Consider the following 16,480-nt stretch of genomic DNA (forward strand, 5'->3'; position numbering starts at 1 on the left):
AATATATATATATATATATATATATATATATATATTATTGTTATTTATTTATAAACAATGATAACAGACAGGCTCAGTTGGAGTATATGGCCCACAGGTTTCTTGAGAGAGGATACCATTCACAGCACACAAAGCTTATAAAAGCACAAGAACGGTCCCATAGGGTTCTACTACCACAACAGCCAGTACATCAAAGACTTAAAGGGATAGTAAAGTCCAAATTAAACTTTCATGATTCAGATAGCGCATGTAATTTTAAACAACTTTCTAATTTACTTTTATCATTGAATTTGTTTTGTTCTCTTGTTATTCTTAGTTGAAAGCTAAACATAGGTAGGCTCATATGCTAATTTCTAAGCCCTCGAATGCCGTCTCTGCATTTGACAGTTTTTCACAGCTAGAGGGGGTTAGTTCATGTGTTTTATACAGAAAACACTGTGGCCGCATTGTTTTAGAGCTCCGGCAAAGACAGCTCGAAAGGGCTCATAAAAGTCGGATTAAACGGTCACATCGACACAGCACTTGGCATGCCTGGCACAGACCACAACTAGAGAGCCGGAGGTACCACCAGAGAACAAGGGAATTACCCGCTACACAGAACTCCCGAGTTGCGGCCTACAAACCACAATATAAAGTACCGTGTGATGCGGTGGCCTCCGGACCCGATATATAAAACACAGCCATAGTCCAAAACCGGACCTACAGAAAAGCCAGGCAGACCGTTAAACACAGACCCGGTGGTCAGATGTAAGCCCGAAGGCTGCAGGGAAGCTACGGAGCATAGTTCTTGCAGAACTGAGGAATGACACAGGCGCAGGAGACCACATAAGGTAGAGTCTGCACTAAAAAAAAAAAAAAAAAACTATTGAGGGGTGCAGATATTACCGCAAGCTTTAATCCAGCAGTCCACCCCATAATCACTGAAATAAAACCCCACTCTATGGGATATAACCCCTGGCTACACAACCTCCAGTAGGTTGAAACTACGCCATTACTTTACAACAGCACTACAGGATATAGCTTACAGCCATACTCATCATAATTTGCTCATAACACAGATGGTAGCTAAAAAGCAAGGAAGAGCAGACAGAATGAGTAAAGGGCCTAATCTAAGTGGGGGAAAACTGAATACATTTTTCAAAGCTATAGAAGCACAGAATAAGGACGATACAGAACCCCCTCTATCAGACAACATGGATAGCTTAATCCACACGGCACCATCTCAGTCAGGGGACAACTCTCCTATCACTAGAGTAGATCTAAATGCATTAACCACAAAAGCACATCTCACTTCTTTCATGTCACAAGTCAGCAAAGTTATCAAAAACGGCATAGCAAAAAGTTAAGAAACATCAAATGATGTAGGGACCAGAGTACTCAAACTTGAGGAGCAAAAAGAAGAAATCTCTAAAGCCTCAGACTCCATGACACAAGCCCTACAACAACACAACTCTATTATTATACAATTGCAAACTCAGGTAGAGGACTTCTATAATAGAGGCAGATGCAAAAACCTAAGGATCCGAGGGGTCCCAGAGAAAATCCTTCCAGCACAATTGCCATCTTATCTACAGAACTTGTTCAAATATCTTCTGGAATCTGCAAAAGACTAAACCATCTGCCTTGATAGGGCACACAGAGCTCTAAGACCTATGCCAGCGACCTCATCACCACAGCGAGATATAATACTATGCTGTCATAAATACACGGACAATTAAAGAATACTACAAGCAGCTAGTAAAAAAATGTACCATAGCCTTTGGAGAAGACTCTATCCAAATCTATGCAGACCGTAGTCCCATTACTCTGGCGAAATGCAAAGAAACCAGGTACCTTACCCTACATCTACAGTACCTGGGTATTCCATAGAGGTGGGGATTCCCCTTTGCCATCAAAGTAACCAAAGATGATAAGACCTACACATATAAAGATCCAGAGGACTTGGATCAATTTTGTAAGCAGCTGAACATATCTCAACCATCCCTTTCAAAGCTATTTGACAACACCCGAGATAAACATTCCCAAAAACAAACTGTACCTAGGCCCCAGTGATCAGAATGGAACACAATGCCAAGTAAAAGAAGAAATACATCGACACACAAATACAAAGACGACCACGGCTATCTCTGCAGACCCAACCTGAAGACTCTACCGACTATGGACTGGCTAAACTTTAAGAAATATGAAATATTCTCTAACATCCATTAGAAGGAACTTTAGTTTATACCGACACCTATTCACTTTTCCAAACCCAATCCCGACACTGCCAACAGAGTGTAACAGCATTGAGAACTGCCCAATCCCCCCCTCTCCTTTTCACATGAATACTGATGCCAGTATCAAAACCTTACTTATCCTCCAATGCCTGAGAAACTGTCAAATTCTCATCCTTATGTTGAAATGTTATTTGTTTTGGTATTGCTTTATAAATGTTAACTGTATTTTTGTGCTTGCTCTCTCTAGATTACCTGATAAATTACTTTCTCCAACGGTGTGTCCGGTCCACGGCGTCATCCTTACTTGTGGGATATTCTCTTCCCCAACAGGAAATGGCAAAGAGTCCCAGCAAAGCTGGTCACATGATCCCTCCTAGGCTCCGCCTACCCCAGTCATTCGACCGACGGACAGGAGGAAATATGCATAGGAGAAACCATATGATACCGTGGTGACTGTAGTTAGAGAAAATAATTCATCAGACCTGATTAAAAAAACCAGGGCGGGCCGTGGACCGGACACACCGTTGGAGAAAGTAATTTATCAGGTAAGCATAAATTCTGTTTTCTCCAACATAGGTGTGTCTGGTCCACGGCGTCATCCTTACTTGTAGGAACCAATACCAAAGCTTTAGGACACGGATGAAGGGAGGGAGCAAATCAGGTCACCTAAACGGAAGGCACCACAGCTTGCAAAACCTTTCTCCCAAAAATAGCCTCCGAAGAAGCAAAAGTATCAAATTTGTAAAATTTGGCAAAAGTGTGCAGAGAAGACCAAGTCGCTGCCTTACATATCTGGTCAACAGAAGCCTCGTTCTTGAAGGCCCATGTGGAAGCCACAGCCCTAGTGGAGTGAGCTGTGATTCTTTCAGGAGGCTGCCGTCCGGCAGTCTCATAAGCCAATCGGATAATGCTTTTAAGGCAAAAGGAAAGAGAGGTAGAAGTTGCTTTTTGACCTCTCCTTTTACCAGAATAAACAACAAACAAAGAAGATGTTTGTCTGAAATCTTTAGTAGCCTCTAAATAGAATTTTAGAGCACGGACTACGTCCAAATTGTGTAACAAACGTTCCTTTTTTGAAACTGGATTCGGACACAAAGAAGGTACAACTATCTCCTGGTTAATATTTTTGTTGGAAACAACTTTCGGAAGAAAACCAGGCTTAGTACGCAAAACCACCTTATCTGCATGGAACACCAGATAGGGCGGAGAACACTGCAGAGCAGATAACTCTGAAACTCTTCTAGCAGAAGAAATTGCGACCAAAAACAAAACTTTCCAAGATAATAACTTAATATCTACGGAATGTAAGGGTTCAAACGGAACCCCTTGAAGAACTGAAAGAACTAGATTTAGACTCCAGGGAGGAGTCAAAGGTCTGTAGACAGGCTTGATCCTAACCAGAGCCTGCACGAATGCTTGAACATCTGGCACAGCTGCCAGTCTTTTGTGAAGTAAAACAGATAAAGCAGAGATCTGTCCCTTCAGAGAACTAGCAGATAATCCTTTCTCCAAACCTTCTTGTAGAAAGGAAAGAATCTTAGGAATTTTTATCTTGTTCCAAGGGAATCCTTTAGATTCACACCAAAAGATATATTTTTTCCATATTTTATGGTAAATTTTTCTAGTTACAGGCTTTCTAGCCTGAATCAGAGTATTTATTACAGAATCTGAAAACCCACGCTTTGATAAAATTAAGCGTTCAATCTCCAAGCCGTCAGTTGGAGGGAAGCCATAGCTTCCATGGTGGAGCCGATGACATATTCACCAGGTCTGCATACCAAGTCCTGCGTGGCCACGCAGGAGCTATCAAGATTACCGAAGCCCTCTCCTGATTGATCCTGGCTACCAACCTGGGAATGAGAGGAAATGGTGGGAACACATAAGCTAGGTTGAAGGTCCAAGGCGCTACTAGTGCATCCACTAGAGTCGCCTTGGGATCCCTGGATCTGGACCCGTAGCAAGGAACCTTGAAGTTCTGACGAGACGCCATCAGATCCATGTCTGGAATGCCCGATAATTGAGTTATTTGGGCAAAGATTTCCGGATGGAGTTCCCACTCCCCCGGATGGAAAGTCTGACGACTCAGAAAATCCGCTTCCCAATTTTCCACTCCTGGGATGTGGATTGCAGACAAGTGGCAGGAGTGATCCTCCGCCCATTGAATTATTTTGGTCACTTCTTCCATCGCCAGGGAACTCCTTGTTCCCCCCTGATGATTGATATATGCAACAGTCGTCAAGTTGTCTGATTGAAACCGTATGAATTTGGCCTTTGCTAGTTGAGGCCAAGCTTTGAGAGCATTGAATATCGCTCTCAGTTCCAGAATGTTTATCGGGAGAAGAGATTCTTCCCGAGACCATAGGCCCTGAGCTTTCAGGGGTTCCCAGACCGCGCCCCAGCCCACCAGACTGGCGTCGGTCGTGACAATGAAAAATCCTAATTTCTAAGGAATCTATTATTGTTCCCAAGAAGGGAACTCTTGTTGACGGGGACAGAGAACTTTTTTCTTTGTTCACCTTCCATCCGTGAGATCTGAGAAAGGCTAGGACGATGTCCGTATGAGCCTTTGCTTTTGACAGAGACGACGCTTGAATCAGGATGTCGTCCAAGTAAGGTACTACTGCAATGCCCCTTGGTCTTAGAACCGCTAGAAGGGACCCTAGTACCTTTGTGAAAATTCTCGGAGCGGTGGCTAATCCGAATGGAAGTGCCACAAACTGGTAATGCTTGTCCAGAAAAGCGAACCTTAGGAACTGATGATGTTCCTTGTGGATAGGAATATGTAGGTACGCATCCTTTAAATCCACGGTGGTCATAAATTGACCTTCCTGGATGGTGGGAAGGATCGTTCGAATGGTTTCCATTTTGAACGATGGAACCCTGAGAAATTTGTTTAGGATCTTGAGATCTAAAATTGGTCTGAATGTTCCCTCTTTTTTGGGAACTATGAACAGGTTGGAATAAAAACCCATCCCTTGTTCTCTTATTGGAACTGGATGAATTACTCCCATCTTTAACAGGTCTTCTACACAATGTAAGAATGCCTGTCTTTTTATTAGGTTTGAAGATAATTGAGATCTGTGGAACCTTCCCCTTGGGGGTAGTTCCTTGAATTCCAGGAGATAACCTTGAGAAACTATTTCTAGCGCCCAAGGATCCTGAACATCTCTTGCCCAAGCCTGAGCAAAGAGAGAAAGTCTGCCCCCCACCAGATCCGGTCCCGGATCGGGGGCCATCCCTTCATGCTGTTTTGTTAGCAGTGGCAGGCTTCTTGGCCTGCTTACCCTTGTTCCAGCCTTGCATCGGTCTCCAGGCTGGTTTGGGTTGTGAAGTATTTCCCTCTTGCTTAGAGGATGTAGAGTTAGAGGCTGGTCCGTTTCTGCGAAAGGGACGAAAATTAGGCTTATTTTTAGCCTTAAAAGACCTATCCTGAGGGAGGGCGTGGCCCTTTCCCCCGGTGATGTCTGAAATAATCTCTTTCAAATCAGGCCCAAACAGTGTTTTACCCTTGAAAGGGATGTTAAGCAATTTTGTCTTGGAAGACACATCCGCTGACCAAGACTTTAGCCAAAGCGCTCTGCGCGCCACAATAGCAAACCCTGAATTTTTCGCCGCTAATCTAGCTAATTGCAAAGCGGCATCTAAAATAAAAGAGTTAGCCAATTTAAGTGCTTGAACTCTGTCCATAACCTCCTCATACGAAGATTCTTTATTGAGCGACTTTTCTAGTTCCTCGAACCAGAAGCACGCTGCCGTAGTGACAGGAACAATGCATGAAATTGGTTGTAGAAGGTAACCTTGCTGAACAAACATCTTTTTAAGCAAACCCTCTAATTTTTTATCCATAGGATCTTTGAAAGCACAACTATCTTCGAAAGGAATAGTAGTGCGTTTGTTTAGAGTAGAAACCGCCCCCTCGACCTTGGGGACTGTCTGCCATAAGTCCTTTCTGGGGTCGACTATAGGAAATAATTTCTTAAATATAGGGGGGGGGGGAACAAAAGGTATGCTGGGCCTTTCCCACTCCTTATTTACTATGTCCGCCACCCGATTGGGTATAGGAAAAGCGTCGGGGGGCACCGGAACCTCTAGGAACTTGTCCATCTTACATAATTTCTCTGGAATGACCAAATTGTCACAATCATCCAGAGTAGATAATACCTCCTTAAGCAGTGCGCGGAGATGTTCTAATTTAAATTTAAATGTTACAACATCAGGTTCAGCTTGTTGAGAAATTTTTCCTGAATCTGAAATTTCTCCCTCAGACAAAACCTCCCTCCTGGTCCCTTCAGATTGGTGTGAGGGTATGTCAGAACAGTTATCATCAGCGTCCTCTTGCTCTTCAGTGTTTAAAACAGAGCAATTGTGCTTTCTCTGATAAGTAGGCATTTTGGATAAAATGTTTGCTATAGAATTATCCATTACAGCCGTTAATTGTTGCATGGTAATAAGAATTGGCGCACTAGATGTACTAGGGGCCTCTTGTGTGGGCAAAACTGGTGTAGACACAGAAGGGGATGATGTAGTATCATGCTTACTCCCCTCATTAGAGGAATCATCTTGGGCAATATCATTATCTGTGGCATCATTGTCCCTATTTTGTTTGGACACTATGGCACAATTATCACATAAATTTAAATGGGGAGAAACCTTGGTTTTCATACATATAGAACATAGCTTATCTGATGGTACAGACATGTTAAACAGGCTTAAACTTGTCAACAAAGCACAAAAAACGTTTTAAAATAAAACCGTTACTGTCACTTTAAATTTCAAACTGAACACACTTTATTACTGAATATGTGAAAAAGTATGAAGGAATTGTTCAAAATTCACCAAAATTTCACCACAGTGTCTTAAAGCCCAAAAAACTCTTAACCATCTCCGTGGAGATGTTGCCTGTGCAACGGCAAAGAGAATGACTGGGGTAGGCGGAGCCTAGGAGGGATCATGTGACCAGCTTTGCTGGGACTCTTTGCCATTTCCTGTTGGGGAAGAGAATATCCCACAAGTAAGGATGACGCCGTGGACCGGACACACCTATGTTGGAGAAAACAGTGCTGTCCTCCAAAGGAAAGGTGGTGTGCATAACTAGAATAGAGCTGGCACTGACCGTTTTAAGTACAGCAAACAAGGAGGGAACAGGAAAAATAACTTCAGGGGTTCGTATTTAGGTTTCACATATAAGAAATTCAACACCTCCTCAAACAAATAGGAAGTCTAAGGAAACCTAAAAGGTGGCTTAACGCATAGCCCTGCAATACAGTACACTGTATAAGGAATCAAAGACATTAGGAAGAGGATCTAAAACAGTCTGAGATAAGGGAGCATGATCACATTCTACAATATCTAAATATATAAAAGTCACCTGCTGAGGTTGGATACTGCAGTATGAGTATAACAATGGCCTGCTGATTGTGCTTATAATGAGAATATGAGAAGCAAGATTATTGAAAGCAATAAATATCCCAGGAGAGTCCCTCATGAGAATATCAATTTGACACTTATTACACTACTCTTGGCACCAATTACCCACAGAAAGTGCATTAAGTATATAGCAGAAGCCATCACACGATGGAACATCAATAAAAGGAGTAGCTATGGTTAGGACTCAGATCCCAAACCGTGCTGTGTATAGGTCAAATGTAAAATATATGGACATTATGGAAATCATACCTTACACTATATAAGAGCGCTCTATTATGAGGAGCCGTACCACCTTCTGCGGTAACTTCGCCTCCGTGCGGCAATCACTCCAATCAGAGGAGCTCTGGCTCCTCCCTCAGTCTTCTGAGGTGTGCATGAAGCACGTCGCCTCCGTGCAGTAACCGTGCCGTTCAGGATTACAGTTGTGCACATAGCATGACCAAATTGAGTGGATGGAGCATGTGCCAAAACAATCCTGCGGTGGGAAAAAGGTTAACCCTAACCTCCGCAGGACCTCCATAATTAGAGGAGCTTCCAAGGAGAAAACTGTATGGAGAATCTGATGTGACCATACCATTAGCCCCATTAGATTGAATGCAAACATGTAGGCACCAAAATACATTACAGTAGGCAACTAGCCCCATGATACAGGAGGGTACATCTGAGAGAATTATAATATAATGAAATAAGGTGCCCAACTGAATACAACAGTTTGCAAAAAAACACCATCTCATAGTTGAGACTCTCTTGTTGACCCTGGAGTCCATGATAACCCCAATCTGTAGATAATATGGTTATACAACCTTCTCTATTAGGCAACAAGCCATTAGAGTTAAAAAGGAGATACAAATTCAGAACTTACCCAGCTTAGTGTCCTGCCAGAGGTGACCTGAAACACAAGGAAATACATTCCCTTTAAATTTCCCTCTTTCTCTATCATTAAGTCAAAATTGTTCTAAAACATGTTTATGTTGAAAGAAGTCACATTATGCAATACGATCTACAAACCCTTACAGAAAAGTTCTCCACCTTCAATACAGGAACTAGTAACTACATCACTGCCAATAAAATGCCAATAAATGTTTGCTTGTTTTTCTTGATACTGCTTGTCTCTCTCCACCAATAAAGCTATAGGTGTTGTCCCTATCGACCTGTGGCAGAGTATGTTACAGTACAGATTTTATTTAGTATGTTCTTTTCACACAAAGAATTTTAACAGGCTATTTTTTTCTCAGTTTTAAATGTAAACACTTTAAAGAGATACTGAACCCAAATACATTTTCAGTTTTGATCTTTATATTCCATTAAACTTCTTAGAAATGTCCTAGGTAGTATAACATATCTTTTACATTAGTTAAAGGGATACTGAACCCAAAAAAAATTTTCTTGCATGATTCAGATAGAGCATGCAATTTTAAGAAACTATCTAATTTACTCCTATTATCAAATTTTCTTCATTCTTCTGGTATCTTTATTTGAAAAAGGAGGAATATAAGCTTATGAGCTGGCACATTTTTGGTTCAGATTCCTGGGTAGCACTTGCTTATTGGTGGTTACATTTTAGCCACCAATCAGCAAGCGCTACCACATGGGGTGCAAAGTGAGAGGAAATTGAGTTCACATAGAATATAACGTGCAATATATCCAAAACCAGATGTTAATTTTTTTTCAGCACAAATATAAAGTGTGTGGCGACTGAGGGCACAGGGTCCAAAATATAATAATTTTTTTGGAGCAAATGAGCCCAAAAGAATGGTATATTTCTATTCACAATTTAATTACATAGAGTGCAACGTGGGCAGAGATTGAGGTCACATGGCATTAAATATAAAGTGCAATATCTCTTAAACCAAACCGGCATAAAAGTTAACTTTTGCAGCACAAACAAATGGTACAATCGTATTTAAGATTAAAGTGATAGTAAACTTTCCCCTTTGGATAAACAGATCCAGAATGTAAGCAGATGGGAGTGTAATTCAGTTGTAATGAAGTTACTTTTTAATGTAGATATAAAATTCAAATACCCCGGCGCTCAGACTGCCCACTTCAAAACAAATCTTTTTTTGTGAGCTAACAGTTTGAACTGTTCTCCAATCAGAACCCTAGCTGCAACGAAAGTGCCATATGGCTAGAGTGCTAATTGGAAAACAGTTCAAAACGTTAGTTCACAAAAAAAATATTTGTTTGAAGTAAGCAGCCGGATTGAAGAGTATTTAAATTTAATATCTACATTAAAAATTAAGTTAAAGCGTATCTTCATTACAACTGATGAATTACACTGCATCTAAAATATCAACAACATTCCGGGTCTGTTTATACAAAGGGGAGAGTTTACTATCACTTTAAATTACAAGTGGTGCCAACTTCAAACAGCTGTACCAAACCCATATCTATAAAAGGTACACTTTATTAAACATTTATGCAAAAAGACATTACCATGAGTGGGATGGTGTAAATAGTATAAGAGAATGGGTATATTTACTTCCAGACTTATTAATAATAACTATTTACCTTGCATCCACCCATTACTAAAAAGGGAAGAGAGATACATACGGCTAAATAGAGTAATGGGATAAGTCACTTCCAAGATTCTAATGATATATAGCCTTAGGTATGTAGCATCTCATAGATTAAAAACATAATTTATGCTTACCTGATAAATTTATTTCTCTTGTAGTGTATTCAGTCCACGGGTCATCCATTACTTATGGGATATATTCCCTTCCCAACAGGAAGTTGCAAGAGGATCACCCAAGCAGAGCTGCTATATAGCTCCTCCCCTCACATGTCATATCCAGTCATTCGACCGAAACAAGACGAGAAAGGAGAAACCATAGGGTGCAGTGGTGACTGGAGTTTTAATTAAAATTTAGATCTGCCTTAAAAAAGACAGGGCGGGCCGTGGACTGAATACACTACAAGAGAAATACATTTATCAGGTAAGCATAAATTATGTTTTCTCTTGTTAAGTGTATTCAGTCCACGGGTCATCCATTACTTATGGGATACCAATACCAAAGCTAAAGTACACGGATGATGGGAGGGACAAGGCCGGAACTTAAACGGAAGGAACCACTGCCTGTAGAACCTTTCTCCCAAAAACAGCCTCAGAAGAAGCAAAAGTGTCAAATTTGTAAAATTTTGAAAAGGTGTGAAGCGAAGACCAAGTCGCAGCCTTGCAAATCTGTTCAATAGAGGCCTCATTCTTAAAGGCCCAGGTGGAAGCCACAGCTCTAGTGGAATGAGCTGTAATTCTTTCAGGGGGCTGCTGTCCAGCAGTCTCATAGGCTAAACGTATTATGCTACGAAGCCAAAAGGAGAGAGAGGTTGCCGAAGCTTTTTGACCTCTCCTCTGTCCAGAGTAAACGACAAACAGGGAAGAAGATTGACGAAAATCTTTAGTTGCCTGTAAATAGAATTTTAGGGCACGGACTACGTCCAGATTATGCAAAAGTCGTTCCTTCTTTGAAGAAGGATTAGGACATAATGATGGAACAACAATCTCCTGATTGATATTCCTGTTAGAGACTAGGTAAAAACCCAGGTTTAGTACGCAGAACTACCTTGTCTGAATGGAAAATCAGATAAGGAGAATCACAATGTAAGGCGGATAACTCCGAGACTCTTCGAGCCGAGGAGATAGCCATCAAAAACAGAACTTTCCAAGATAAAAGTTTAATATCAATGGAATGAAGGGGTTCAAACGGAACTCCTTGAAGAACTTTCAGAACCAAGTTTAAGCTCCACGGTGGAGCAACAGTTTTAAACACAGGCTTAATCCTAACCAAAGCCTGACAAAAAGCCTGGACACCTGGAACTTCTGCCAGACGCTTGTGCAAAAGGATAGACAGAGCAGAGATCTGTCCCTTTAAAGAACTAGCTGATAAGCCTTTTTCTAAACCCTCTTGGAGAAAGGACAATATTCTAGGAATCCTAACCTTACTCCATGAGTAACTCTCGGATTCGCACCAATAAAGGTATTTACGCCATATCTTATGGTAGATTTTCCTGGTAACAGGCTTTCGTGCCTGTATTAAGGTATCAATAACTGACTCGGAGAAACCACGCTTTGATAGGATCAAGCGTTCAATCTCCATGCAGTCAGTCTCAGAGAAATTAGATTTGGATGATTGAAAGGACCTTGTATTAGAAGGTCTTGCCTCAAAGGTAGAGTCCATGGTGGACAGGACGACTTGTCCACTAGGTCTGCATACCAGGTCCTGCGTGACCATGCAGGCGCTATCAGAATCACCGATGCTCTCTCCTGTTTGATCTTGGCAATCAGTCGAGGGAGCAGAGGAAACGGTGGAAACACATAAGCCAGGTTGAAGAACCAAGGAGCTGCTAGAGCATCTATCAGCGTCGCTCCCGGGTCCCTGGACCTGGATTCGTAACGAGGAAGCTAGGCGTTCTGGCGAGACGCCATGAGATCCAGTTCTGGTTTGCCCCAACGATGGACCAGTTGAGCAAACACCTCCGGATGGAGTTCCCACTCCCCCGGATGAAAAGTCTGACGATTTAGAAAATCTGCCTCCCAGTTCTCCACGCCTGGGATGTGGATCGCTGACAAGTGGCAAGAGTGAGACTCTGCCCAGCGAATTATCTTTGAGACTTCTAACATCGCTAGGGAACTCCTGGTTCCCCCTTGATGGTTGATGTAAGCCACAGTCGTGATGTTGTCCGACTGAAATCTGATGAACCTCAGTGTTGCTAACTGAGGCCAAGCTAGAAGAGCATTGAATATAGCTCTTAACTCCAGAATATTTATTGAGAGGAGTTTCTCCTCCTGAGTCCACGATCCCTGAGCCTTCAGGGAGTTCCAGACTGCGCCCCAGCCTAGAAGGCTGACAACTGTTGTTACAATCGTCCAATCTGGCCTGCGAAAGGTCGTACCCTTTGACAGATGGACCCGAGATAGCCACCAGAGAAGAGAATCTCTGGTCTCTTGATCCAGATTTAGTAGGGGGGACAAATCTGAGTAATCCCCATTCCACTGACCCAGCATGCACAATTGCAGCGGTCTGAGATGCAGGCGCGCAAATGGCAATATGTCCATTGCCGCTACCATTAAGCCGATTACTTCCATGCACTGAGCCACTGACGGGCGTGGAATGGAATGAAGGACACGGCAAGCATTTAGAAGTTTTGATAACCTGGCCTCCGTCAGGTAAATTTTCATCTCTACAGAATCTATCAGAGTCCCTAGGAAGGAGACTCTTGTGAGTGGTGATAGAGAACTCTTCCACGTTCACCTTCAACCCATGCGACCTTAGAAAGGCCAGGACTATCTCTGTATGAGACGTGGCAATTTGAAGGCTTGACGCCTGTATCAGGATGTTGTCTAGATACGGAGCCACCGCTATGCCTCGCGGTCTTAGAACCGCCAGAAGAGAGCCCAGAACCTTTGTAAAGATTCTCGGGGCCGTAGCCAATCCGAAGGGAAGAGCTACAAATTGGTAATGCCTGTCTAGAAAGGCAAATCTTAGGAACCGATGATGATCTTTGTGAATCGGTATGTGAAGGTAGGCATCCTTTAAGTCCACTGTGGTCATGTACTGACCCTCTTGGATTATGGGTAGGATGGTCCGAATAGTTTCCATTTTGAAAGATGGAACTCTGAGGAATTTGTTTAAGATCTTTAGATCCAAGATTGGTCTGAAGGTTCCCTCTTTTTTGGGAACCACAGATTGGAATAAAATCCCTGTCCTTGTTCCGTCCGCGGAACTGGATGGATCACTCCCATTACTAGGAGGTCTTGTACGCAGCGTAGGAATGCCTCTTTCTTTATCAGGTTTTCTGATAACCTTGAAAGATGAAATCTCCCTTGAGGAGGAGAAGCCTTGAAGTCCAGAAGATATCCCTGAGATATGATCTCCAACGCCCAGGGATCCTGGACATCTCTTGCCCACGCCTGGGCGAAGAGAGAAAGTCTGCCCCCCACTAGATCCGTTTCCGGATAGGGGGCCATCCCTTCATGCTGTCTTAGGGGCAGTAGCAGGTTTTCTGGCCTGCTTGTCCTTGTTCCAGGACTGGTTAGTTTTCCAGGCCTGTCTGTAACGAGCAACAGTTCCTTCCTGTTTTGGAGCGGAGGAAGTTGACGTTGCTCCTGCCTTGAAGTTTCGAAAGGCACGAAAATTAGACTGTTTGGCCTTTGGTTTGGCCCTGTCCTGAGGAAGAGTATGACCCTTACCTCCAGTAATGTCAGCGATAATTTCTTTCAAGCCGGGCCCGAATAAGGTTTGCCCCTTGAAAGGAATATTCAGCAATTTAGATTTAGAAGTCACGTCAGCTGACCAGGATTTAAGCCATAGCGCTCTGCGCGCCTGGATGGCGAATCCGGAGTTCTTAGCCGTTAGTTTGGTTAAATGTACAATGGCATCAGAAACAAATGCATTAGCTAGCTTAAGTGCTTTAAGCTTGTCCATAATTTCATCCAATGGAGCTGAGTGAATGGCCTCTTCTAGAGACTCAAACCAGAATGCCGCAGCAGCAGTGACAGGCGCAATACATGCAAGGGGCTGTAAGATAAAACCTTGTTGAACAAACATTTTCTTAAGGTAACCTAATTTTTTATCCATTGGATCCGAAAAAGCACAACTATCCTCCACTGGGATAGTGGTACGCTTAGCTAAAGTAGAAACTGCTCCCTCCACCTCAGGGACCGTCTGCCATAAGTCCCGTGTAGTGGCGTCTATTGGAAAAATTTTTCTAAAAATAGGAGGTGGGGAAAAGGGCACACCAGGTCTATCCCACTCCTTGCTAATAATTTCTGTAAGCCTTTTAGGTATAGGAAAAACGTCAGTACACACCGGTACTGCATAGTATCTATCCAGCCTACATAATTTCTCTGGAATCGCAACTGTGTTACAGTCATTCAGAGCCGCTAAAACCTCCCCTAGCAATACACGGAGGTTCTCAAGCTTAAATTTAAAATTAGAGATCTCTGAATCCGGTTTCCCTGGATAAGATCCGTCACCTACAGAATGAAGCTCTCCGTCCTCATGTTCTGCAAACTGTGACGCAGTATCGGACATGGCTCTTGTAGCACCAGCGCGCTCTACTCTTACCCCAGAGCAATCGCGCTTGCCTCTTAATTCTGGCAATTTAGATAATACTTCTGTCAGGGTATTATTCATAATATTAGCCATGTCTTGTAAGGTGATTTGTATGGCCGTCCCTGATGCACTTGGCGCCACAATATCACACGCCTCCTGAGCGGGAGGCGAAGGTACTGACACGTGAGGAGAGTTAGTCGGCATAACTTCCCCCTCGTTGTCTGGTGATAATTCCTTTATAGATAAAGACTGACCTCTATTATTTAAAGTGAAATCAATACATTTAGTACACAAGTTTCTGTGGGGCTCCACAGTGGCCTTTAAACATAGTTAACAAACAGATTCATCTGTGTTAGACATGTTTAAACAGACTAGCAATAAGACTAGCAGACTTGGAAAACACTGTAAATAATTTTACAAGTAATAAGGAAAAACGCTACTGTGCCTTTAAGAAGCACAGAAAAGTGTCACAGTTGAAATAACAATGAACCAAATCAGTTATAGCAAACAAATTTTCACAGTAAATGTATTAAGTTAGCAAAGCATTGCACCCACTTGCAAATGGATGATTAACCCCTTAAAACCCAAACGGTTTTTATAAGCAAAAAACGTTTTTTAATACAGTCACAAAAAAAAAACCACTGTCACAGGTCTGCTGTGACTGATTACCTCCCTCAAAATGACTTTTGAAGTCCCTTAAGCTGTCTGGAGATGACCCGGGTCAAGCAGAAGGAAGCCAGAGCCTGAATTTTTACTGCGTCAAAAGAGCGCTAAAATAAGCCCCTCCTACTCAATATTACAATATTGGGAGTTTTAGTTAACTGTTTCTATGCAGAAATATTGTCAGCCATGTGGAAAAATTTTATGCCCCAACAAGTTTTATCACCAAAGTACCTCACAAAATGATTAAACATGCCAGCAAAATCGTTTTAAACATCCCTTTTTTTTAGGGAGCATGTATTTCTATTGATAAGCCTGATACCAGTTTCCTACTGCATTTAAGGCTTATAACATCACTTCAGTATAATAGCATTTTCTCAGTCAAATTCCATGCCTTAGAAAATTACTTTACTGTATATATTTAAACCAGCCTGCTAACAGTCGCTCTCACTGTATTAAAGGCTTTTACTTACATTACATCGGTATCAGCAGTATTTTCTTAGTCAATTCCATTCCTTAGAAAAATAATTTACTGCACATACCTTGTTTGCAGGGTTCCCCGCACGCTATTCCCTTTCTGAAAGTTACCCCACTCCTCAGAATATGCGAGAACAGCCAGTGGATCTTAGTTACTGCCGCTAAGATCATAGAAAAATCAGGCAGATTCTTCTTCCAAATACTGCCTGAGAATAAACAACACACTCCGGTGTCATTTTAAAATAACAAACTTTTGATTGAAGAAATAAACTAAGTATAAAAACACCACAGACCTCTCACAACGTCCTATCTATTAAGTTGCAAGAGAATGACTGGATATGACATGTGAGGGGAGGAGCTATATAGCAGCTCTGCTTGGGTGATCCTCTTGCAACTTCCTGTTGGGAAGGGAATATATCCCATAAGTAATGGATGACCCGTGGACTGAATACACTACAAGAGAAATTAGGGCTAGAGGCCTGGTAAGCTTGAGTCCAATCTAAATAGGTTAGGGATACTAAAGTCAGAAGTGCTCAGATAAACATTCATGTATTGATATACCAGTATTCACACTGATTAAGTCAGCAGGTACTCAGATTCACATTCATATACCAGTATTCACACTGATTACACACTTAGGCTATG

Source organism: Bombina bombina, chromosome 4 (genome assembly GCF_027579735.1).
Source record: "Bombina bombina isolate aBomBom1 chromosome 4, aBomBom1.pri, whole genome shotgun sequence".
In the NCBI taxonomy this organism is placed as follows: Eukaryota; Metazoa; Chordata; class Amphibia; order Anura; family Bombinatoridae; genus Bombina; species Bombina bombina.